The sequence below is a fragment of the Nomascus leucogenys genome, chromosome 20 (assembly GCF_006542625.1).
Source record: "Nomascus leucogenys isolate Asia chromosome 20, Asia_NLE_v1, whole genome shotgun sequence".
In the NCBI taxonomy this organism is placed as follows: domain Eukaryota; kingdom Metazoa; phylum Chordata; class Mammalia; order Primates; family Hylobatidae; genus Nomascus; species Nomascus leucogenys.
In genome coordinates this window covers 35,398,093-35,425,504 of record NC_044400.1, presented here as the reverse complement: position 1 = coordinate 35,425,504, position 27,412 = coordinate 35,398,093, and the positions used below count along the sequence as shown (strand labels likewise).

Genomic DNA, 27,412 nt, shown 5'->3' with positions numbered 1-27,412 from the left:
AGCCTATTTGTATTTACCGAGCTTCCAGCTCTGCAGCTGCCCCGGGAGCAGAGGCTATAGTAACTGTCGACTTGAGGAGCTAGTGTGATCCATTTCTTTTCCTTCTCCTCCACCTCTGCATATAAACTGCTCTTTTCCCAAGGTGCTTTCCTTCATTATGACTGTAGGATTTCACAGAAATGCTGTTCTTTCTGCACCAAGACTGCACAAAGCTGGGGGAGACCACTTCAGGGATGGATATACCCAGTGACCCTTCAAAATTGCTCTCCCAAACATTTAAAAAATTCTCCACATTTTTATCAAGAATTGTAATTTTTAATGCTCCTCTTTCAAACCCCCTCATCAAATATAACCTTTTCCTAGTTTTAGTGAGGAAATCTCCCCTGGTTCATTTGAGAGTCTGACAAGCTCTGCATACAAAATTGACAGCTGAAGATTTTTTTTTTAATAGTAGTCAAGATTAGAGCTGTGTTTCTGGCATTTTCCTCCCCACTCCTCTCTCAACTTGAGTCATTTTGCCTTTTCCTCCAGCTCTGGCACTGCACAGGCCTCTCTGAATGGAGTACCTGAATTATTAATGCTGCCCAGTCCCTCAGAGTGCCCACGAAGCTGTGCACAGCTCAATCTGAAAGGATGCACCCGAATCATTAGATGCTGGCAGCCCACTCTCAGCCCTGCGATCACACCTGTCTAGAGACATTAATTTACTAAATGATTTTACCACTGCAGGTTTTTAGATTACTTCATGTTTAGCTCAATTAAATATATTTTAACACACATTTATTAACCACCTACATTTTCCCAAGAGACTCAGGTGGGAGTTATGTTCTAAGTGGATCTCATAAATTAGCCGGGGAGGCAAACAGACAAACAACAAGGCAGGTGGAGGCAGGTGTCTGTAAAGAGGCACAAGGGGCATCAATACAGAGCCCAGGTCATCATCTCAGAATACAGGGTGGGAAACCTCCCGTCCCTGAATGATGAGGACCTAGAGAAAGGTGGAGAAGGGATGGGCATTCCAGATGAAGGGAAGGGCATAAACACCACAGCCCAAATGAGACTGAGTGAGGAATGTTAACCATAAAGTCTAAGTTGTGGGGGCAAGGGGCGGTTTAATAGTGCAACACAGGAAGTGTCACATCATCCTGTTCCTCTAATGGAGGCTTCTCAGTCAGATTCCTTTAAGGACAACAGTGAACTGAGTGAATACTTACTTGCTGGTGTGAGAGAGAAAACTGCATGCAGAAGTTGGAAAACTCAGGACGGAAAACTCCAGGATAAGTCGGGGTGAGCTGGCATCCAACGGGGGCTTTGCTTCCACGGGGCTAAGTGAGAATCAGATGATATGTCAGTCTTAGTTCTGCAGAGGTCAGCAGGAGGCCAAACCTCCTGGCAAAGCAGGTTATATACTTGGGAATTATTCTAGACTGATACAAATTTATGATGAAAGGCTGAGAATATATTATTTATTGAAATCGGACTAGAAGTATATAGAAAACAGGTGAAAATTAAATGCATGCCTCTGGGGATCAGCAGAACCTGGTGATATGAGGGAGAAGAACCAGAGCTGATCCATATAGACTCTTCTCATAGATCCATCTGCCTCAGGGCTTGTACCAGTCTTTTCCTGAAGAATGAGGGGAAGTCTTTGTTAAAATATACTCTCTGTCTTTGTCTGTCAAAGTTCCTATTTCAGAAAATCCTACTAAAATTGGATTGACTTGCTGGAATTGTTGTAGGACTCACAGGTTTGTATGCCTGCTTCACAGTAACAGACCAAAACACTGAGACCACAGGGATGCAGCAGAGAAAGAGTGTAATGATCGCAGGCTACCAAGCAAGGAGATGGGAGGAGACCCTCAAATCCCTCCCCCCAAGGAACTCTTGCCTGGGGTTTCTATGGGGATCATGGAGGGCGAAGGCCTGGAAGACTGGGGTCATTGATTGGTTGGGGGAAAGAGGATGAAATTATTAAAATGTGGAAACTGCACTCTTTGGTGAGTCAGCTCCTCCTGGGGTCCTCAGACAGCTGGCATCAGTGGGGTCCTACAGACCAGCTGGCATTGGTAGTTTCACTCTTATACAGGACCTAAAAGAATTTCTCAAAGGGAAAACTTAACCTTTCATAATATTCAAGTTGTTATCTATAGAGCAGGTAGAGAGAACTGGAATCTTGTAACAGAGTCTACATGATTCCAGGGCATCAGGCAACAAGCAACCATGAGGAAGCAGGTCAGACAGCAGCCTAACCTGGTGATGAATGCTGAATGTGCTGCAAGCCAGCTTTCATTTCATTTCCCCATCTCTCTTCTTCCTTGATTAATTTTTATAAAGTTTATAGGGGTGGTTTCAGAATAACTGAACAGTTCGAGGTCAGGGCAGTTTGGTCATGTCTGAATTGAGCTCGGTGGTGGGTCAGGATGTGGCCCCTTCATCTCTTGGCCTTATTCTTCTCTGCCAGCCTTGCCCTCTTGGGGTCACCTCCAGGGCTCCAGGCCAACATGTTCCCTTGTACACATCCAGCAAAAAGAGGAGCCTCTCTAGTGCCAATGGCACCAGCATGAGGCCCACATGTCATTCTCATTGGCTGTTACTGGGATTTGTGCACCTCCCAGGACGAACCGCTGTGGTAAATGAAATATGCCAATAAGATAAAGGGAGTTACCTAAGAGAAATCAGGGTGCTGGGAGGTAAGATGAGTGCTACGTGCTCAAGCAATTACCTACTGAGTGAGAGTTTAAGCCTCAATTCAAATCTCACCTCTCCAGGAAGCCCTCTCTGATTTACCAAGTGTCTGCTTGTTCTGTTTACCTCCTTCATTTTTTACAGTCCTGTTTCTACCTCCAAGCTGTGCATTCCTTCAGTGTCTGCAACATCCTGCTACATAGCACCAAACCCATGGGAGAGGTGCTGAGATATATGTACACAGACATGGGGTGCACATATACATACTACATAAGAGGCAGAGACACGCATTTATTGGTATCATTGCATGGATACTTTTAGGGTAAAGTTGCAGGCACTCCCACACTTCTTACCAATACTCATCGTATAGCTATAATTTATTGCAGGTAATCTCATTTAATAAAACAGTTCTTGTCACATGGAAGATGCTCAGTAAATAGTTTTTGGGTAAGTGAATGCAAGCCCTAAATAATGATACACAATGGTGGATGAGGGAGTTGAGATGGAAACAGTTTGTCTATGTCCAAGGGCAATGCTTTTATTGTAATGACTCACAGATTTTCAGGTGCAACAACCTTGCCTAAAACACAGACTTCAGTAGAGCGGCCAAAGGCAAATGTGCTCTGGTTAAATAGCAGTGTGAAGCAGGTGTATAACTGTGTGGAAAGTTGTTGGCCCCACCCACAGATCCACCCTGAGGTATTCCCTGGAACACCAGGGCTCCCTGGAACCATCTGCATGTCACACTCAAATGCATGCTGCCTGGTTTGAGTCCCTCTGACCGCTTGTCTCCCCAGTGTCACCTGGTTGGCTGGATAGCTGGAAGGGGCAGTGAGACCCTGATGTCTCTGGGAGAAAGAGGCCCTGAGAGGCAGTGCTCACTCACCAGCTTTGAGGCTTTCCTCAAGGAAGTCCCCCTACGCCCCGCTCCTGGATCCCACAAGCCAAGGCTCCATGCCTCAGAGACTGAAGAGCTCGGGCCCCACACAGCTCACTCCAGGGGGTTCGGAAGCCTCGGTTGTGTGACCCCAGACAATGAACCTTGGCTAGGTTGGACCTTGATGCTCCTGGCCTGCTTATCTAGTAACACAAAGGATTTCTAATTTAAATGATAATAACAAATTGGAAAAAAAATGCTTGCATGCGTTCAGTGAACTGTGACCATCATCCGTGTGACTCCTGGATCTGGTGCTGAGGAACATTATTAAGCCCTTATCTACGACACCCACACTGAGCACGTTGCTGATGGAATTAGCAGAACAGGTGTGGTATTCTATACCTTGTGCTCTTCAGAACACATGCCCTCCTTGTCTTGTCAGAGCAATAACCGAGAGAATGTTGTTAAAATGAGAGAGCAGTCACAAAGAAGTTGACATTCTTTCTTTTTTTTTTTTTTTTTTGAGACAGAGTCTTGCTCTGTCACCCAGGCTGGAGTGCAGTGGCGCAATCTCGGCTCACTGCAAGCTCCGCCTCCCGGGGTCACGCCATTCTCCTGCCTCAGCCTCTCTGGTAGCAGGGACTACAGGTGCCCGCCACCACGCCCGGCTAATTTTTTGTATTTTTAATAGAGACGGGGTTTCACCATGTTAGCCAGGATGGTCTCGATCTCCTGACCTTGTGATCCGCCCGCCTCGGCCTCCCAAAGTGCTGGAATTACAGGCTTGAGCCACTGCGCCCGGCCAAGAAGTTGATATTCTTTCTTAAGGTAAGTTAAGAGAACACGTTTTCAGATGGAAAACGGTGTTTCCTTTTTACTCTTTTCTGTCCAGAGTCAGGGATATGGAGTAAATCCATCACCAGGAGAACACCTTTCTCTTCTAGAATTGCTGATGAATCATTAAGTAAAGCCGGGGCCACCAGCAGAGTGGCCTTCTGGCAGATGGCTGCGGCTTGGGAAATGCAAATCTTGTCTCGGCTCAGCTATGTGGTTCTTCTTTCTTCAAGAAGCCAAAATACTGGGTGTACCCCACAAAGTCAGAACTGGGCACAGACAGGAAAGGCTGACTGTCAGCACCTTGCTGGCCATGGTCGTGGACCCCAGGGTGAGCTGACAAAGCAGTCACTCCAAGCATGGCTGCAGGAGCGCCAGAAGGCGCTGGGTGCTAACATTTAGGAGGCAGCATGGACAGTGGAGGGCTACAGAGGAGGCCCCACGTGAGGCACAGAACAAGGGTCCACTGGCTGCCTGCACTGCCTGGTGCTCCTGCTATGGCGGCAGAAGGCCAGGCCCCTAGCAGGACTGCTGCTGTGTGGATTCTGATGCCACTAATGACTCGTCGTGCATCTGGGCCTCTGACTCTGGGTGCCTCTTAGGGCTGAGATAAGGATGAGGGGAGAGAACAAATGCGAAATGCCCAGGCTTACTCTCAGCACCAGGTGGTCTGTGCAGCCCAGGAGCCTGGAGGCAAGCCTTCGCAGGAGCCCGAGGGATCCAAACTGAAGCACTGTTTTCTGACATCTTGCATTTAAACCTAACATTTTGCATGAATTTCTTTTCCACCGCAGGCTTGTATGAATAAAAACAGATGACTTCCCCTCATAGTTAAACAGAACTGACACGTACTGGTGGCTCCTGGCCCATGGCGCACACTGAGGAGGAACAACAATAATGTTACCACGAAAGGTGATAACTGGTCCTTTTAGAAAGCTGTGGAAGTGGGCACTGGAAGATGTGTTTGCCTCGGCTGCAGACGGGTGTGACACATTGAGGGAACCCTCCTGGCCCGTCCTGCCCTGTACCGAGTTTCACCTGATGCTCACTCTCCCACATCTTCTGCTTCAGGAAAGCCCGCCACGCCTCTGTCTGGGAAGGCAGCCTATTATGCCAGCCCCGTAACATTTCCTCTTGCCATTCCATGTCCCCGCCCACTCCCACCGGGACACTTATAGGACTCCAGCACTGCCTCCTCCAAGAAGCCTTCCTGGACTCTGTCAGCCCACACTGGGCTTGTTAACATTGATTATCTGAAGAATTTGGGGTATCACCTCATGACTTGCTGTGCTATATTCCATCACTATCTTGCCCAAGACTCACAAGCAGCAGGTGACAGTCCAGATTCAAATCTGGGTCTGCCTGGCTGAGCACCCATGGCTTCTCTGCAGACTTAGCCACAGCTGCAGCTCCCCGTCTGCCCCATCTGTTTCATCATCTCCTCACCGAGTTTCTGGGTGCTCCTGATACGGTTCTGTTTGTGAGGCTGGGCCCTGAGAAGGTACCCAGGAGGCCTTAAGCATTCATGGAAATGAGCCCACAGGCTGTGTGATCCAGCAGACAAGCTGATCGAGCACGAGAGTGGTCCACAAGAGCAGCCGTGGCACAGCCAGGCTTTAACCTCCTTCTGCTTGGGCTCGTGCTCCACTGAACCATGGAAGTCTTGTGATAGAGTAAGGACGGGGTGGTGTGGGAGGCGAGGAGGAGGATGGGTACACATGTTGCCATTAGTCAGCCTTGTCTTAGCCACCAAATCGGGGCAGGGCCTCCTTCACGCGAGGGTCTAATGGTTTATGGTTTTCCCTACAATGTGAGTGCTCAGAAGAGAAAGACTATTCTATTATACTCACCCCCATGTCCAACACGGTGCCTGGAGCACAGTGAATGCTCACTCCCAGTGCAGGGATGATCGGCTGATGGGCTGGGGAGGGAGAGGAAGCCTGGGGTTCTCTTTCGTCCTAGCTGGGAATCCTGACCGGCTGCTAGGCCCACTTCAGCATCTATAAAACAAGGCATGTCGCTGATCTTCAGGCTGCTGGGAGGAATAGTGATTTCACATAAGAGAGGCACCACCTGGCCCCGGATAGCAGGTCCTTCAGTTTTGTCTCAAGGTGGCCGAGGACGCCTGGGGGTGTCCCAGGAGGTATGCTGAGGCCAGGTCTGGGGTATGGAGAAAGTTGGGCAGGGGTAATATGCATGCCCTGGGTGTGCCTGTATTTGCCATTTTGTCTTTGCAAGAACTCAGAAGAGTAATAATTTGTAGTTCTTCTCATGGAAAGAGTGAAGGGAGCCCCATCACGCCCAGTGAGGCTGCTCTGCACCTGGCTCTCCTGTTCTGTGGCCCTGCCATCCACGTTGTCAGAATACATCATCTAGTTAACTGGCTCTGGGGTGGGGCGCCAGGAGGGAAACCAGGTGGGGAGATTGGCAATGAGACAGAAATGACTCGTTTTGCCACTGGTTGTGTTGGCATTTTGTAGACACAGCCCTGAGCTCACTGGCTGCATCACCTCCCACATCAGGCCATTAGGAAGGGATTTTTTTTTGTGTAGAGTATAAAATATTGATTGTCCATCTTTCTTAACATTTTAATTGCATTTCAGAGAACACTGAGCTGCAGTCAATGTGGGGCTGCCTGGTTTCCCTTTGCCCTCGGGGGAACAGATAATCTGGAGAAACAAGAATGAAGAAAGCAGCCTTATAAATAAACCAGAAAAATTAGAGTGAGGACAGCTCTACCCAGCCCGGCTGGCAGCTGGCCACACTGCAAACCCGCTTGTGGGAAAGCTGGTTTTTGGGGTGCAAAAGAAAAATACTGAAATCAGCTTTCTGGTGTGGAAACTCAGGCAAGCACAGGCATATACGCTCACCTTGGCTGTTCCCAGAAGTGCCTAAGCTGCCACGTGCTATCTAGCTGTGTCCTGCTGAGCTGCCTGAGCACAGGGACCATGTCCCATTGCACAGGTCATGCAGATGGGCAGCAGGTGCCAGGAACCCAAGTGGCAGAAGGTAGAGGTGAGAGATCCCTGAGAAGCTGGCCTTTCAGGGCTCATAGGGAGCCATAGAGCGTTTCTGTTCCATGGGGAGTGCATGTTCTGGGGAGTGCAGAGAGGCAGGAGACCCTCCAGGCCCTTCCTTCAATGTACACCATCTGTGAGTGCTGTCCTTGGGGTCCTGAGGCTCTGGCGGAAAGAAGAGGCATCAATCCAGTTTTAAACCATCGCTAAATAAGCCTGGGGTTATAAATTAAATATAACCAAGCAAAGGGCCTCCAGAAACTGCCCGAAGCTTGGTTGTGTTTAGAAAGCTTCCCAGCTCCCTCCAGGCCATGCAGTCTCTCCAGGTTCCGACTGAGGGCTGGAGTTGCTGGCTCCATTTACTTGGTGCCTGTCATTTTCTGCTTTGTGATTTATTTTGTGCTGGCATCTTCTACAGCTATTTAACTTTTCATGAGTGTGCATGTCTCATCTTTCTGCCTATACTGCAAAATGCCTCAGGGGTTGAGACTGCACCATATGCTTCAGAATCAGCATTTGATCTCTGTTTTGAAAGGTCCTCTTCTCCCAGGGTCTCACTTTGCGGGCGAAGGACCCTAGCCTGAAAGTTTGAATGAGTCTCCTGGGCTAAAGGAGGTATGGGGCAGGGCTGGGCTGGAACTCAGCTCTCCCGAGGCTGAGGCTCCCCAGCACTGTTGCAAAGACTGAATTGCTGCTTTTCCACACTAGGTGAGAGGGGCATACCCCTCAAAGTTAATACACACAGTGGATCATCTTTCCTTCCTTTATTAAGCAAAATCATTTTCACTGATAATTGTGCAATAACCAGTAATGGTTTCTTGAGTCATTCTTTAGTTTAAGACAATAAATTATTAAAAAAGAAAAACTTTTAATTTCAAATATATCATTAAATTCAATAAATTATTTCATGTATGAAGTAAAGTTTGCACTTACCAAACAAAAGATACCTTGTGATCTCTGCTGCTTCGCTGTGTTGGATTTTCAACATAAAGGGGAAGTCCATGTGGTCACCTGCAGCCACAGTGTTGGGATAACTCTGGGGACAGGTGATTCCCTTTACAATCACTGTGAGACCATTGTTTGTTTTGAGTGTACTATTAGAATATAAGAACACGAAGTACCACAGGGCTGGGGTCGCGAACTGCACCTGAGCAGGATTTGAATTAAAAAAAAAAATGGTGAATAGCTGAATTGCTGTGAGTTGTGGGGCATTCCATATAACTCGGAGTTCTCTGAATCAACTTCCCTGTAGGGTATAATATTTATTAAAGAGTGTGTCATGTCTTCTTTTGAAAAGTGTCTGTTCATATCCTTTGCCCACTTTTTGATGGGTTTTTTTTTTCCTTGTAAATTTGTTTAAGTTCCTTGTAGATTCTGGATATTAGATCTTTGTCAGATGGGTAGATTCCAAAAATTTTCTCCCATTCTGTAGGTTGCCTGTTCACTCTGATGATAGTTTCTTTTGCTGTGCAGAAGCTCTTTAGTTTAATTAGATCCCATTTGTCAATTTTAGCTTTTGTTGCCATAGCTTTTGGCATTTTCATCATGAAGTCTTTGCCCATACCTATGTTCTGAATGGCCAACAAATATATGAAAAGAAGCTCAATTATCCCTGATCATTAGAGAAATGCAAATCAAAACCATAATGAGATACCATCTCATGCCAGTCAGAATGGTGATCATTAAAAAGTCAGGAAACAACAGATGCTGGTGAGGCTGTGGAGAAATAGGAATGCTTTTACGCTGTTGGTGGGAATGTAAATTAGTTCAACCATTGTGGAAGACAGTATGGTGATTCCTCAAGGATCTAGAACCAAAAATACCATTTGACCCAGCAATCCCATTACTGGGTATACACCCAAAGGAATATAAGTCATTCTACTATAAAGACACGTGCACAGGGATGTTTATTGCAGTACCATTCACAATAGCAAAGTCGCGGAACAAACTCAAACGGCCATCAATGATAGACTGGATAAAGAAAATGTGCAGAACATGCAAGTTTGTTACATAGGTATACATGTGCCATGCAAACCACCATGGCACATGTATACTTCTGTAACATGTCCCTTATACACCATGGGACACTATGCAGCCATGGCCTGGTGCGGTGGCTCACACCTGTAATCCCAGCACTTTGGGAGGCAGAGGCAGGAGAATCATTTGAGGTCAGGAGTTTCAGACCTGCCTGGCCAACATGGCAAAACCTTGTCTATACTAAAAATAAAAATAAATTAGCCAGGCGTGGTGGTGGGCACCTATAATCCCAGCTACTGGGGAGGCTGAGGCAGGAGAATCTCTTGAACCCAGGAGGTGGAGGTTGCAGTGAGTCAAGATTGCACCATTGCATTCTAGCCTGGGCTACAGAGCAAGACTCCACCTCAAAAAAAGGAAAAAAGAAAAAAAAAAACCAGAATACTATGCCACCATAAAAAGGAATGAGATCATGCCCTTTGCAGGGTCATGGATGAAGTTGGAAGCCATCATCCTCAGCAAACTAACACAGGAACAGAAAACCAAACACACTCATGAGTGGGAGCTGAACAGTGAGAACACACGTACACAGGGAGGGGAACATCACAGGGGCCTGTGGGGGCGGAGTGGGAGGCAAAGGGAGGGAACTTAGAGAATGGGTCAACAGGTGCAGCAAACCACCACTGCACATGTACACCTATGTAACAAACCTGCACATTCTGCACATGTGTCCCAGAACTTAAAGTAAAATTAAAAACAAAAAGGATATGTGGTGAAGATCTGCTAATTTGAGACCTACATTTATATTATTAAAACTCAAGAGTAACCATGGCAATTGTTTAGAACTCAGACCAATACAAGATGTTTGTGGAGAGAAGCATGTTATTGCCAACATTCTTTAGAATGGTGGTAATAAAAACTTGGTGATAATCAACTTTTAGTAAGTTTTCATATTGTTTTAAAATCCCCTCCAGGCAATGCATCCCCTGTTGCCGACCCCTGGGTGGGCTGTTCCCACCACCGCAGCCTCAGCATGGCTCTGTTGCTGCGGATGGTTTGTGATAATCGTATTTGGTCTGAGAGGTGGGACTCTAGACACCCTCCTAGTCTAGCTGTGTGCATCAGAAGGTCCCTAGTGGGTGAGAATAATGATTAGCAAAGGAGCACTTGCTATTTGGCTTTGGCCCTAATACCCTGAGTGGAATCTCAGAGAGCATGGCTGGTCCACATGGAGGCTTCCTGTATAGACCAGAGGGGCTACAGGACCTAGAATGAAGCCAGATGAATGAACCACTCTTTCAATGAGGCTCACATGTGTGACTTTCAACTCTGCTGCCAAGGAACATGCTGGCATTGGTAAGCAGGTCAGCCTGTAGGAGAGGGAGAATCACTGAGAGGGAGATGGGGTGTCCACCCACATCTGGAGCTTCCCCCATTCCTTGTTCCCCATCTTAGGATTCAAGGGTCAGTACAGCACACCAGGACCACCAGACCCTGCCACTGGCATTGAAGAAGGAGTTCAAATAGAGAATAGAGAGGGGAAGAGCTTAGGCAAATGACAAACCCTGCATTTTCAAAGCCATCAACAACATTACATTTGGGGGCAAATAAATTAATCCATATTTAAAATTTCAGATGATTTTAAGAAGCCTGAGGCGGAATAACGCATACCAGGGCCTCCATGCCAAGTGAGCTCCACCAGCCAGGGAGAGGCATTGGCTTAGAATGAGCCTTGGATGACACCTGTGGTAGTCAGCCTAGGAGGGCACCCATCCTGCAATTATGGAGGCAGAATCTTTTTTGGCAAATAAATGAGAGTGGAGATCACATGAGCTACTCTTTTCACACAGAGAACAGATCTTGATTAATTTTTCTCAGGCTGTAGGATATTGTTGGTTCTAAATGAACTGGCTCTTACTCTTTAATTCTCTGTCGAGATCATGTATAACAATTCTTTTCGATTCCTTGGTTGATTGCAAAAGTTCTTATTTTTTTAATTATCTCTTTAAAATCTGGAGAGTTGCCTGTAGCCAAGGTGATTTGAGTACCCACTTTAAGAGGACTTGCTTTGACACCTTCCATGAAGTACTATTGCAAAATCTCTCCACTGAGTCTGGAGAATACCGGGGGAAGTTTACGCAATTTAACAAGGAAATCTGCAGAAGCTGCTCTTGGCTCCTTCTGTCCCGTTATTTTTGCCATTTCTGAGCACATAGAGTTTAACAAATTTTCACTAATGTTTGAGGCTTCTTTCCTCAGCACCTAAATATGCAACTTAGTAAGATGCTTTTGCCAAAAGCCTCTTGTAACCTCAAGCTTCTTGTATCCTTGAGCTATTACTGACAAATGTCCGACATGTAACAGAGTGCGTGGTCATGTGTGGTTGTGCTGTTCTGGTGGAAATAGTGCAGTAGCTTCCATGGTGTAATACCGAGGCTTGAAAATAACAGGTCAGGGCGTGGAGCCTTCACTGAGTTCCATCCACCATCCTCTTACAAGAGGTTTGACAATGAGCAAGGCATTGATTGCTTTATTTCTCCAAGGGACAAAAGAACTGGAAGAGATGGTACTCACGGCATTGACTCTTAGCAGCCACATCCGCATTACCAGAGCTGCCATGCTAGCCTGTTATCACTTGCACACATGTGAGGACACAGCATCGTATGTGGTGGTACTAATTCTGCTCTGAACACAGGACTCTAGTGAGCCTCTCACCGCTGCTCAGCTGGGCTCCACATAGGAGCAGCCCATGGTGCCCCTAGAAGACATCACTCACCAGAAATAGTCACTCTGCATTCTAAAATCCAAAGCACCGATGAACCGCGCATGGTCTGAATGTGAGGGAGACCCAGCATGCACTGGTGACGCACGCATTGGTAAGTGTCACCCCGACTATTTAGGCAGGCATTGCTGCTTTCAGCTGGGCTGTCCTAGGTGCATGTGCGTTTGCCACATTTAGCATCTAAACCATGCAAGCACACTCATGGCCCCACAAAGGATGGCTTTCATTATGGGGGCGATTGTCTCAGAGTGAGGACCAGAGGCTGGGATCAGGCCCACAAACCCAGGAGTTTGCAGCATGACAAGCGAAAGCCAATTCCAGCAAAACCTCCTCCCTCCATCAGACCCAGTGACAGAAAGTGCTGGTCCTCTCTGTGCATATGTCCCATGGGTATAAGATTCCGGAGGACTCTAGCTTCCCTCTGGGGCTGGTGGCCAATGTGAGTGATGTCACTGGCTGCTGGGCAGTGGGGTGACAGCATACATCAGCCTCTAAGCAGTGAGGACAAGTGTGGACCGAAGGCCCCGGGGCAGGCAGGAAGAGCACTCATTGGAGGCTGAAGTAGAGGCCAGCCGAGTCCTGGGAGGCTAGTGTGCACGGGCCTGTGGCATCACAACACAGCAGTCAGCTCTGTTCCTGGGCCACCCTGTGAAGAGAAGGGGCTGGAGAGCAGCCCCTCTGCCCGGTTTACCTTCCTGCCTCCTGGATGGTCTCTCGAGAAGCTGAATCTTGGGTCTTGGCACCATGGTGGGTGCTATCAGATGTCTCTGGTCTCCTTCCTCTCAGTTCTGTTCTGTGTGTGTGGAGTGGTTCAGTGCCATTTCCCTGCCTGTGACACTCCCCTGGTGACAGCAGAGATTAGATCTCCCCTGGTGCCAGAGCTGCCCACAGTGCGCCTGGCTCACCTCTCAGGTTCCGCTCTGCCAGTGCGCTCCCCTGCTGCACATCAGGGGTTCCTAGCGAGTGCTAGGCTCCTTTTTGCTCTTGCAGGACCACAGAAGGCCTCCCCCTGCTGATCCGATCCTGCGTCCCCACTCCCCGGCCAACTGCCATTCCTTGAAACCCAGCTCGGTCCTCAGCCCCTGAGGAAGCTCCCTTGACTTACTTCCCAGGCACTTTGTGTGAATTTGGACTTTGACCACAGATCCTGGTTCTGTTTCCGTTCACCCCACCACTCACAGATTGCGGGATTCCTCAGGGGAAGGGCAAGGTGTGATTTGTCCACTTTTTCTAACCTTTAGCATGTTCCATTGATATTAAATGTTATGTTTGTGTTTGTGATGGAATTTGAAGATTTTCTTTTTATTTTGACAATTTGTTTTTCCTTTGTAGATTGTGAAGTTACTAGAGAGGGATGCAAAAGCCTTTCATCAATCATAGTTCTAAAGGCCAAGCAGGAGAGTGTGAAATACACCCACTGAGGCCAGTTATAAAAGCCAGAAGCAAGCCGGAGCATCCTCCCTGGAGCTGTCAAATCCCTACTCACCTTAGGGCTGAGTATGGTGGACTCTTCTGCAGGTATCGGGAGGTGTGCACGGGGCAGATGGCGCCTCTATCCTGTGCTCTGTGTGCTGCTGGGCTGGCCCTGGGGTGCAGCAAACTCTCCAGGGGCCTATAAGTCAAGCCCTGGGAGACAGCTTCTCCAGTTCTGATGGATTAAGTAAGAGGATAGGGCTGCTCTATTTTTTTTAAAAAAATTTTATTAACTGTGTTCCTAAGCCTGGCTTGTAGTCAGGTTCAGGCATGGAGGGCAGCTGAGGCTTGCACTGTAATTTCTTGCTACTTGCCATAATCCTGGAATCGTATCCCACTCTGGCCCAGGCCTGGAAGGCAGAACCTTTTCTCAGCCAAGAGCATGATGCCTGGTTGTTGTGGGGATGCCTGCCCTCCCCTTTGGCATGGGCTGGAAAGCTGCCTGCACTCCACTCTTGACGGCAAAGATGTTGAAGGAAGAAGGAGACTTTAATTGACAGTCATTTCATCTTTGGCACCAGTTACCTAATGACAGAACCCATTGCGCTCCCCTCGGGGGAGCTGTGTTTTCATCCATTAGACAAAAGACAGAGAATGTGTCTCACGCATCACTTCATTCCCTTCCATGAGCACAGGGTAAGTGACTAAGAAATGGTAACTGTATGGATAAATGAACTTAGACCAAACTCAACTATTTTTCTGGAACTCAGTACAGAGATGGATAACTTTTATAAGATACATAAGTTCAAAGTGCTTCACAAACGCCATCTGCACCCTGACTAGAAGAGGAGGTATTATCCCATTTCACAGATGCAGGTGGTACAAGCATGTGACGATGCAGTGGAGTGGAGCTTTGTGTTCAAGCCAGGTCTGCCTCCGAGATCATTTTCCTCCTCAGAGACTTGCTTATCCTCTCATGTCCAGAGAAGAGAGTCTGCTTTGAGTGCACGCAAGCATGACACATATTCCTGAGGCTGCACATCACAGTACATGGCGGTTTGTGGGTTCCGCTAGGTGGTGAGATATTTGAAGACATACAGGCTCCTGCAGCTCTTGGATGCTCCTGAGTCTGCTCTGATTGGGTGGAGCAGGTAGGCAAGAAGGGCTCCTGGAGTTCCAGAAGGAAGTAGTTGTGATGTCTGATGCCCGGAACCATGGTCAGCAAGGGGCACTGAAGGAGGGGGCAGGGGAGGAGCCTGGGTGAACAGAGACATGGGTGCCTGAGATGGTCACCAGGAACTTTCCTGTCTAGTTCCCGAGAACGTGAATCCAGCAGGGAGAGGAAGGAGACTGAGCATCTCCTGCAGCCAGCATCACTCTCAGGGATGAACTCTGGTGCAGTTTGGAGAAAAGCCACACCATCAGCTGGCCCTCCCGAAGGAGTGTTGCAAGTCCTGGGCTTGCAGTGGTGGCCTGAACTCGGGAGAGCTTCACTTTTCACCTGGGGAAGGAGTCATGTTGGAACTAATTATAAAAATGATTATGGAATTTGAGACATAATCCCATGTAGTAAAATGTTCCAGTGGGCAAGTTGGAACTAGAAGCATTACTCTTACTGTTAATCACAATGTGATTTGTTTGTTCAATATGGGTACAGAATATTTCTCCTATTTGTATAGTTCCGTTCTAGGCAAAAAAAAAAAAAAAGAAAAGAAAAGTCATTAATGAAATGTTTCTGTGAATACAAGACATTTCGCAGTATTCTTGCTGGTGGTCCCCAAATCCTTCTTGATCAGTATTACTACATTCAACAGTCAAGAAATATAAGCCTTAACATGGTTGAGTATCTTTTTTTTTTTTTTTTTTTGAGACGGAGTCTCGCTTTGTTGCCCAGGCTGGAGTGCAGTGGCGCTATCTTGGCTCACTGCAAGCTCCACCTCCCAGGTTCACGCCATTCTCCTGCCTCAGCCTCCCGAGTAGCTGGGACTACAGGTGCCCACCACTACGCCTGGCTAATTTTTTGTATTTTTTAGTAGAGACGGGGTTTCACCGTGGTCTTGATCTCCTGACCTCGTGATCCGGCCACTTAGGCCTCCCAAAGTGCTAGGATTATAGGCGTGAGCCACCGCGCCCGGCTGAGTATCTTGCCCAGTTGTCACAGAAGAGAGCAGTTAGAGCACATTTACATGGAAGTCCTTCTAAAACTTTAGCTCTAAATCTGTTTGCAATTTAAGAAAGAAAATGGCTGGGTGCAGTGGCTAATGCCTGTAATCCCAGCACCTTAGGAGGCCGAGGTGGGGGATTCATGAGGTCAAGAGATCAAGAGCAGCCTGGCCAACACAGTGAAACCCCGTCTCTGCTAAAACTACAAAAATTAGCCAGATGTGGTGGTGCGCACCTGTAATCCCAGCTACTTGGGAGGCTGAGACAGGAGAATCGCTTGAACCCAGGAGGTGGAGGTTGCAGTGAGCTGAGATTGTGCCACTGCATTCCAGCCTGGTGACCGAGTGAGACTCCATCTAGAAAGAAAGAAAGAAAAGAAAAGAAAAAAGAAAAGAAAAGAAAAGAAAAGAAAAGAAAAGAAAAAGAAAAGAAAAAGAAGAAAAGGAACAGAAAACCTTTAATAGGCTTACATTCTGACTGAGGGATGAAAATGAGTGCCCAAGACATGATAGCACAATAAGAAGAATAAGACACCGAAGAGCTGGCAAGTTACTCAGCGATGAGTTTGAGCTCAGTGTGACTCTCCGTGGGATCTGGGCAACCAGCACAGTGAGGGGAGGGCAGCCTAAGGAGCAGCTTGTCTGCCTTCAGACACCTCACAGGGACAGATCAGAAACAGCTCTCTGAAGCCTGTCCCCTATCAACGGTGGGCTGGGCCAAGGCAGGGCTGCCTGGGAGGTGTGCTGAGAACTGGGGAAGGCCCTGGGGCCAGGGTGTATGGACCAGAGGCTGTAACAAATGGAGATAGCAGGTAGGCCTAGAAATCATGTGGGCCAGAGAGGCTCCCAGGAAGTCACAATGGTACATCTATCTGTGGAAGGACTGAGCATACAAGGAGAAGCCCAGATGGGAGGCAAGGAGTGGATAAAGGCAGCAGAAGGAGGCCTGGGAAAGTCCTGGGGAATTGTTGAGAATACTTATAGATGGTGCACAGAGGCAGTGAGCAGGCTTGCTCAAGAAGGGCTCACAAGGTGTGGAAGCTTTGACCGTTTAGGACTTGGCAGACTAGGCAGGCATGAGCTTATGTCATTTGCAAAACAGTGGGGACTTTGGCAGCTTTAGAGCAAGCCCTGTGCAGGCACTGCAGGGGCTTCAGCCTCCAGACAGATGAGCTTCCTGGAGGAGCGTGCTGCAATTCCGTAGGTGCCGCCTAACAGAGCACAGCACCAGGGAAGGCAGCCTCTGCATGGAAACCACCCCAGCAAAAATGCCTGCAAGCCAGGCCTCATTTGCATTCTCCTTTTAAAAACAGCAACACTGGGAGGCCAAGGTGGGTAGATCACCTGAGGTCAGGAGTTTGAGACCAGCCTGACCAACATGGCAAAACCCCGTCTCTATTAAAAATACAAAATTAGCCAGGCATGGTGGTGTGTTCTTGTAATCCCAGCTGCTCAGGAGGCTGAGGCAGGAGAATCACTTGAATCCATGAGGCGGACGTTGCAGTGAGCTGAGATTGTGCCATTGCACTCCAGCCTGGGCAACAAGAGCGATCTCAAAACAAAACAAAACACGGTGGTGTATTTTGCTGTAGTTTTGTTTTACTATTATCTCTACGTAAGAGGTTATCTTACACAGTTATCTCTATGGTAATATTTAAGGAAATATACCTTAGGTCCTCCAGGATCAAGATAGTATCCTAAGTGAGAATATGTAAGCACTTTCCTCTACCAATTCCTCCAGTTATTTCCCACTGAAATAACTCAACTAGTAGAAAAGGCAAAATTATATCTCACAGTGAGTAACCATAAAATATTGAACACTGACCTACAAAGTATCTGACAGATTTCATCTCAACTCAGTATGAATGAACCAGGTATTGAACCTATGTGAATGTCTGCAAAGAGCAAGATCACAGAATGGAAAGGCTACAAATCCCAAAGAGCAGTACCAGTGCGAACACTTGTTTTTAAATGTCAGACTGGTAATGTACTGACATTGGAACAAGATGTGAGAGAGGCACATCTCACACTTGAGTGTGAAAACCCAATCATCACATTCATAAACCACAAAAACATCCAGCGTGAACTTTTTTTTTTGGAGACGGAGTTTCACTCTTGTCGCCCAGGCTGGAGTGCAATGGCACAATCTCACCTCACTGCAACCTCCGCCTCCTGGGTTCAAGTGATTCTCCTGCCTCGACCTCCCGAGTAGTTGGGATTACAGACATGCGCCACCATGCCCAGCTAATTTTTGTATTATTAGTAGAGACAGGGTTTTGCCATGTTGGCTAGGCTGGGCTTGAACTCCTGACCTCAGGTGATCCACCCTTCTTGGCCTCCTAAGGTGCTGGGGTTAGAGGCGTGAGTCACCAGGCCCACCCCAGTGTGAACATTTAAAGCAAATGGATTCCTATCATTAAATAAAGATACCATGGGGAGGAGAAAAGAAGAGTAAAAAGAGAGAAAAAATGACTTCAACAATAATAACCACAACCCCAAATCATGTGTTTTGAGAGAGGAAAAGGTGGTAGGACACGGTGGAACAGCCACAGGCTGCTGCAGAAAGCAGTCATCTCAAGAAGGAGTAAGTATACAAAAGGTGTGGTGACTGAAGTCAACGGCACACTGGAGAGTGAAAACAACAAAGTATTGAATTAGTTCAAGGAAATCTCTTGATGCTCAGATGAAAGTGATAAACAGGAAAAATATGAATGACAGGGAGACTCCCAAGAGTCTTAATACATGGACATTAGAAATTCCATAGGAACAGAACTGAACAGAAGGAGGAAGGCTAGAAATAACTGTTTCTCTGAACTAACGGCCTGAGTTTTCTGACTGAATGAGCTCACTAAATGTTGATTAAGGTAATCGAAGAAAATACTGAAAACTGGGCAGCACCTGCTGACATTTCTCAATGTCATCTGCACAGAAAAATGTTTTTAACCAGCCAAAAGAGACAAATTTTTTTAAAGTACCAAACAGAGAAAGTGACTTTCTCAACTAAAATACTGAAAATTAGAAAACATGGAATAATATTTACAGAGTTCTGAAAATTATTAAGGCTCTAGAATACTTTACTCTTCATTATATGTAGAGAAACAAGATATTTCTGACGCAACGTCTCAGAAAAAAACTTCCTAGCACTTGTCCGTCCTCTCTGGGCTGGGGTCATAAATGCTCTAGAAAAGCCTGCTGCAAATGGAAACTGATATAGAATAGCTCAAGGCAGTAAAAGGTGTGGTATGGAATATAGTTTGCTAAAATAGGGCATTCCTACTACTGGGAAATAGAGGAGAATTTTAAATTATATATGAATGAATATTTGTATTTTTATAGCAATGTATTTTTCCATGAATTCAAAAAGCTGGCCAGGAGTGGTGGCACACACCTGTAATCTCAGCACTTTGGGAGGCCGAGGCAGGTGGATCACTTGAGGTCAGGAGTTGGAGACTAGCCTGGCCAACATGGTGAAATCCCATCTCTATTAAAAATACATTTAAAAAAATTAGCTGGGCGCAGTGGCGGGGGCCTGTAATCCCAGCTACAAGGGAGGGTGAGGCAGGAGAAGCACTTGAACATGGGGGGCAGAGGTTGCAGTGAGCTGAGATTGCGCCACTGCACTCCAGCCTGGGTGACAGAGGGAGACTCCATCTTAAAATAAATAAATAAATAAAAATTGTAAAGAACAGTATTCCACCAGGACACGTTTATGTGGAAAACTAAAGTGTGAAAGTCATGAGCTTTAAGTAAATAATGTTGAATGACAAAACCAGCAAGAGTTATAGTAATGTTAAATGACTGGTTTTAATGTTTTTGTGAGCATTCATGCAAATGTTAGGAAATAATTCTCTAAGTGTCCATTCAGGTCTTGGACGCATAAAACAATTCACGTTAGTAGATTATTACACAAAAGGATTATTAAGGGATAAGCTCATAGAATTCTTGGGAGGCTTGAAGAAACAGAGAGTAGGCTAAGCCTCCAGGAGCAACAAACATCCTACACCACACAGTAAGCCAGGTCGCCACAGGATCTGCTGCCCCCGCCATGATAAGAAACTCTGGTCCTATGTAATGACCTCCCTGTGGGCATTGGCTCAAGAACCATGAAGGTCCAGTGCTTCCCTCTAACCCCAAGTAAACTCCTGTCCATGCAAAATCTCACATGGGTTCAGAAAATAGGCAGAACCTAAATCACATGTCTTCTTCCTGGGAGGCTGAAAAAATAATTTTTTGAATTTCCATTGGAAAAGTGTAGCTGGCCCTGGAGGCAAATATAGGAATGTTCACAAGGGTGTTCCTAAGATTCAGGGTGGTTGAAATGACAGATAATCATGACAAAAGACATCATGCATTCCAGTGAATTGATAATTTAGAACTAAACTGCGTAGTAATACAACAGAATCTGGTAAGTCAATGGAATTTGGGGAACAAAAGACTCTGGAGTTCTTATGTTAGGAATGAGTCCATGTAAAGTAGCCATTGTTGATGTTTACTTAGGATAAAGTGTGCTAATATTTTTCATATCTGAATGGCAATCATTAAAAAGTCAGGAAACAACAGATGCTGGAGAGGATGTGGAGAAATAGGAACACTTTTACCCTGTTGGTGGGACTGTAAACTGGTTCAACCATTGTGGAAGACAGTGTGGTGATTCCTCAAGGATCTAGAACTAGAAATACCATTTGACCCAGCCATCCCATTACTGGGTATATACCTAGAGGATTATAAATCGTGCTGCTATAAAGACACATGCACATGTATGTTTATTGCAGCACTATTCACAATAGCAAAGACTTGGAACCAACCCAAATGTCCATCAATGATAGACTGGATTAAGAAAATGTGGCACATATATACCATGGAATAGTATACAGCCATAAAAAAGGATGAGTTCACGTCCTTTGTAGGGACATGGGTGAAGGTGGAAACCATCATTCTCAGCAGACTATCGCAGGAACAAAAAACCAAACACCGCATGTTCTCACTCATAGGTGGGAATTGAACAATGAGAACTTGGACACAGGTTGGGGAACATCGCACACCAGGGCCTGTCGTGGGGTGAGGGGAGGGGGGAGGTATAGCATTAGGAGATATACCTAATGTAAATGATGAGTTAATGGGTGCAGCACACCAACATGGCACATGTATACATATGTAAGAAACCTGCACGTTGTGCACATGTACCCTAGAACTTAAAGTATAATTAAAAAATAATAATAAAAATAAACTTTGGAGAGTAAAAAAAAAAAACAAAAACAAACGTCTTAAATTTCTTTAACTCAAGTGCTGTTGATTGTTTATTGCATTGCTGATAAAATTTAAACAGCTTTTCATGAACAACAAATACATGTCAAGTAAGAAGAAAGGACATGTTACACCAAGGTTTACATCAACAGTGATAAGCCATGTTGATAGTATGTTTCCTTGATAGGAACTGATGAAGATGTCACTTTACCTCTGTGGTCTTTCTCCCTAAAACCCGTAAGCACAATATAGTCATGAGAAACACACTGGACAAAATCAAATTGAGGAACATTCTAACAAACACTTAGCCAGTATGCCTCCTACTTGTCAAGGCCACAAAAAAACAAGAAAAGTCAGCAACTCTCACTTACCAGGAGCGCCTATGGAGACTTGATGTCTGAAGGGAATGTTGTGCCCCTGAAGAGATCTTAGCACAGACAGGGGGCATCAGGTTACAAGTAAGAGGATTTGAGTAAAGGGTGGGCTGTAGTTAATAATAATGTACCAATATTGGGCCATTAGCTTTAAGACATGTCTCACACTAAGGTAGGATGTTAATAAAATGGGACACTAAACATGGAATATGTATATATATATATATATATACACACACACACACATATATACATATATATACACACATATTTATACATATATACACATATAAACATATATACACATATATATACACACACACCTGTATGTCTAGATATGTATATATATACCTATATATCTATAGAGAGAGAGAGAGAAACAGAGAAAGAACTCTCTGTGCTACCTTTACCATTTTTTTCTGGAAACTTAAAATTATTCTAAAATAAACACTTTATTAGAAATAAGCACTCAACTATTAATAAAAGTACATACACATAACAAGCAGAACATAATGAATTGCAGGTGCTATAAAGCAAAGTAAGGCTAGAGCGAGTGAGAAGGCAGGCATGCTCTTTTAGACAAGGTGGTCGGGGAGACCTCTGCTCTGGTGACATGTGAGTAGAGAGTGGATGGAGTGGAAGCAAGCCCTATGTCTACTGAAGGGAAAGCACTCAGAGAGAGGAAACAGCAAGTGCAAAGATGCTGAGACAGAAATGTGCTTGGCAAGCTTGAAGAAGAGCAAGACCAGCGTGGCTGGTAACTGATGAGAGGTAAGTGGGAAAGGGATAAACGTGGGTCTTAAATCTCAATGAGGCTTTGATGCCTCATCCTGAGTGCAATGAGGACCATAAATGTGATAGGCTTAAATTTTAAAAGACTTGTTTTGGCTTATTTGACAGAACAGGCAATACTTGGGCAAGAGTGGGTTCACAGATACTAAGGAGAAGGCTATTTTATTTGTCAGGTTGAGAAAGGTGAGGGTGATGTAGACCAGGGTGGTCATGGAGAAACAGTCAGATTTCTGATATAGTGTAAGGCCAGAGTTTTAGCTTAAACTGACTTATAGAGAAAAAGCAAAAGGTAGGCAGTAAAATTCTCCACTAGTGGCCTCATTGAGGAATAGTGAAAGGAGGGAGGTAGCAAGTACAGGAAATGAGACAGGAGAGAGCATGGATAGAACTTGCTTCCAAGGGCCTAGCAAGTCTCAGAAAGGGTGGAGACACAGGGCTCTGAAGAAAACAACAATTGTGGAGCAAGGTTACCAACTGCACCTTTATGCTGTGTGGACGTTATATGAGCTGTAAGAGAGAACAACCCCAGCACTTCACAGGGCAATGAAGAAATACATATGTTCAGAGAAAGGCTGTTTTGTTTAGAACAAGTGAGCTAAGGGAATTTTCAAAGAAGAGATTTACCATATGGATTATTTTGCCGATGAGGGTTTGCAATCCATGGAGCAGAGTGGAAGGACTTGGGTGATGAAGGCTTGTTGAGAGATTGAGTAAGATTAAGTAAAAGAAAAAACTCAGTGAGAGTCTGCATGAGGAGTGCCTTGGGCTTCTTGTTATGACAACCTAAAGAGGGGTATACAGCATGATGTAATTATTCCTAATGGTCTGCTAGGAGCAAGAGAAAAATCAGTTCCAATTACCTCTCTTTTCTGGGACTGGTCTCTTAGGCTCTTTGTAGTGGTGAGGCATAATTGAATTATATGTCCTTCAGAATTAAATAGCATCCCTTGCAAGTTGCCTGGAAACTTCTGACAGATGAATGTCCATTCCTCGAGTACTAGACAGTCATTTATAATAACGAAAAAAAGTGGTCACACCAATCTGCTAGCTATGAAATTTCAGCTGCGTATTCCATGAGATCTGGCAATGGCCACTGACTATAATGATAATATAATTCTCATCTTTGTTACTTTCTACATGTCTCTTTTTCCTTAATCTGATTTAAAAATGCCCTTGGTTTGCAGAAGTTTGCCTGACTTTTCCTTGTTCTTTGCGGAGGACAGAAGTCTTTCATGTGTACTCTTACATCAGAAAGAATGGATCCTTGGTTAGGTCCTAGGGACGGGAATTTTCTGTTCCTCCCCCCGTAATTTAAGGTTTTTATTTTGCAAGAGGAAAGGTAAGGGGAGCAGTCAGTGCTCCCTGCCCATCTCAGAGCAGCAGCCAGTGCCTTCCTGCCGGTCCACTAAGAGGGGCTCACTATGTCTGCTTCCCAGATCTCTGTACTTCTAGAGGTTCAATGAAAGAAGCTTGCCAGTGATTGAAAGCTTGCTTGCTGACTGCGATCTTGATCATTTCAAATGATCTGCTCATGCACAGTTGATCTTCAAAAGATGTGTAAAGTTTGGGGGACGACTTTTTCTTATCCATTTTTGTGGCTGCCTACTTTTCCTCCTTTGCCAAAATGAAAGAATTCTGTCTATTCTTGGAGGGACTTTTTATTCTGTGGAATTTAGTTCACTTGGTTGTCTTCATCTTCAGCTCTCATATCAGTTTAAGAAAAGTTATGATTGTGTAGATTATCCAGCTTTACCATGTTTTTAAGTGTAGGTGGTATTATCTTGCATTGTTATACTTTTTTTTTTTTGAGACGGAGTCTTGCTCTGTTGCCAGGCTGGAGTGCAGTGGCATGATCTTGGCTCACTGCAACCTCTGCCTCCCAGGTTTAAGCAATTCTGCCTCAGCCTCTCAAGTAGCTGGGACTACAGGCACACACCACCACGCCTGGCTAATTTTTGTATTTTTAGTAGAGACAGGGTTTCACCATGTTGGCCAGGCTGGTCTCGATCTCTTGACCTCGTGATCCGCCCACCTTGGCCTCCCAAAGTGCTGGGATTATAGGCATGAGCCACAGCATCAGCAGAAGTAGGAACTTCTTAACTAAAATTTAGAGGATATCAAAAATACATGGAAAATACAAAGAAAGGGTGAAAACATAGGTCATACAATGTAGAGGTATAAAGTTATTAAAGTCCATTAGGAGAGGCAAATAAGAATGTAGAAGACACAAAATTTGAAGACTATGGCTAATAATATTTTCAAAACAAAGAAAAGCTAACAAGCCAAAAATTCAAAGTGCATACACTCTAAACAGAATAAATAAAAAGAACACAAACCTACTAAAATGGAAAAGCTTAAAAGCTGTTGGGGGGGTGCATGTTGTCTTCAGAAAAGCAACAGATACACTGTCAGTTGACTTCTCAAAAATAAAAGAATTAAAAAGACAGTGGAGGCTGGGTGTGGTGGCTCACGCTTGTAATCCCAGCACTTTGGGAGGCTGAGGCGGGCGGATCACGAGGTCAGGAGATCGAGACCACGGTGAAACCCCGTCTCTACTAAAAATACAAAAAAATTAGCCGGGCGTGGTGGCGGGCGCCTGTAGTCCCAGCTACTTGGAGAGGCTGAGGCAGGAGAATGGTGTGAACCCAGGAGGCGGAGCTTGCAGTGAGCCGAGACTGCGCCACTGCACTCCAGTCTGGGTGACGGAGCGAGACTCTGTCTCCAAAAAAAAAAAAAAGACAGTGGAATGATATCTTCAAAGTGCTTACATAAAAGTTTTCCTAGAATGCAAGTGTTTAACTAAAAAGTTCCCCTTGAAGACTGAGGAAAAATACCCTCAAAAACCAAAGATGAGCTTACCTTCCAGTTGAGGTAAGCTAAAGATAACAGCAGATTTTAAAACTATTTCCAAATTGACTTTTCAAACAAACATAATGATGTCAGTAAAAATAGCGGACTAAGACCTCCAAAACTTCACACTACATAAAAGAAATTTCTAAAATGGCAAAAACTGTCCAATTTAACTTACGCAGAACTTCAGAAAATTGACTGTGGCTTCCTGGGGAGTGTTTATAAATTAAGAAAAATAGCTAAATCTTGATAAGAACAGCAAGCAAGCTTTGTGGCATTTAACTTTCCCTGGTTGCATCTCTTGCTCTCCATCTCAGAGATACCATTGAAAAACAACAGCCCACATTGCGATGAATGCTTCACAACACCTGAAGGAGCAGTATTGTGTTGTAACTTCTTCAAAATCACATCCCTAAATAATTCTCATTATGGCACCTGTCTGATGGTTTCCACAAAAACCTGACCTACAAAGGTAACTCAGAGCTCACCCAGTATAAACAGCCATTTCCTTGGTGCACACTTTTGTTAAAGCAAGTTACAGGTAAGTCTTTTAAGTTGGTGGTTGCCAGAGGTGATGAATGAGAGTTGAGGAAAGCAATAGGCTAATTAAAATTCCTAAAATGGAAAAGCTGAAAGATGGACCATCCACAGAGGCATACAAAAGCTCTGACATGACAGACTCTTGAGACTCTATTAGGTCTCAGAAATGGCTAGGGCTGTGTTCAGGCTCAGGAAATACCCGAGAATGCCCCAGACTCATGATTCTAGCTGACTCGGAGACTCTGCACGGGCAAGAAGTGAAGGCTAAGGTGGAACTGTAAATTGCTTTGCTGAGTGTTAAGTATACACACAGAACCCCTAGGCAAATACTTGGAGATTTATTGGTTTCATGCATTTAAGGAGACCTCTGTCTAATCATTAGCTGACCACTAAGCTAATTGAGTAAAGGTTCAGTGGCCACACTTTATAAAAAATACAGACTTTAAAGAATTAGTTCAGAAAAAACACCAAACAAACAAACCACTATGACTACAGTAAGCAACATCACAACAAACCCTGTGGAGAGGGGGAGATCTTATTTCTAGAATTGCTGCAGGAAACTTTCCAGTATTCAACAGCAACAAAATATATGAGACACGCAAAGAAAAAGAGAGTGTAACCCAGAGCTAAGGAAAAAAGCAAGGAATAGAAATGGTCGCTGAGGAATCCCAGACACTGTTTTTCTTAGACAAAGACGTTAAATTAGCTATTTAAAATATGTTCAAAGAGCTAAGTAAAACCATGTCTAAAGAACTATAGGAAAGTATGAGAGTTATGCCTTACCAAATAGGGAATATCAATAAAGAGATAGATGTCATGCAATGCAGGTTCTGGAATTGAAAGTGTAATAGCAGGCCTTCTTTATGAGAAATACTATAGGGAGTCTTTCAGGCTCAGATAAAAGACATAAGAGAGTATCTTAAATTCACATTAAGAAATAAAGGTGCCCAGTAAAGATAACTACATAAATATAAAAGACAGTATTAACACAGTTTTAGATCAGCTGATTTGAAAGATAATGACATAAAGTAATAATAATTGGTTTCTGTTGATGGACCCACAATATATAAAATGTAATTTGTGACAATAACAGCGTATAGATAAGGAGCTATGTAGGAGCAAAGTTTTGTATACTACTGAAATTCAGTTGTAACTAATCTAAATTAGATTTTTATAAATTAATAATTAATTATACAAATGGCCAATGAACACATGAAAAGATTATCAACTTCATTAGTCATTAGAGAAATGAAAACAAAAACCATAAGGAGATGCACTTCATTACTACTAGGATAGCTATATTTAGTTGTAGTATAGCTATTAGTTACTCTATAACTCTTTTCTTTAGGCTTATACTCAAGAGAACTTAAAAAATATGTTCACATAAAAACTTGTACATGGTAGCACTATTTATTATAGCCAAAATGAAAATAGCCCAAATGTTCATCAACTGATGAATGACAAAGAAAATATGACATATCCATACAATGGAATATTATTCAGTCATCGAACAATGGAGTGCTGATGCATGTGACAACACAGATTAACTTTGAAAATGTTGTACTAACTTTAGGAAAAGCCAGCAACAGTGGCTGCATAATGCATAATTTCATTTACATGAAATTCCCATAGTAGGTAAGTTTATAGAGACAGAATATGGATGGGTGGTGCCAAACCATCTATAATGGCAGAACTCAGGCAGGTTTCACGGAAAATATACAACTGTGTGGAGATAAGATAATGCTGTCTTTTGCTGCTGCAAAAAGACCCAGAAATCACTATCAAATGTCCCCATAGGAAGGAGAGGAGCCTACTTTGAGGAGATACTGATCTAAGAGCAACCAGCATAAACTTTAATTTATAAGTGA

The 27,412-nt window shown here is 44.7% G+C and overlaps 1 non-coding gene across 1 annotated transcript; it reads right to left on the bottom strand.

The window, feature by feature from the left end:
* Positions 1–17,716: 17,716 nt before the first annotated feature.
* LOC115831965 lies at positions 17,717–17,820 on the bottom strand. Its single transcript, XR_004027449.1, has one exon. It is a non-coding gene; the product is annotated as a small nucleolar RNA U13 (small nucleolar RNA).
* Between the last annotated feature and the right edge of the window lie 9,592 nt (positions 17,821–27,412).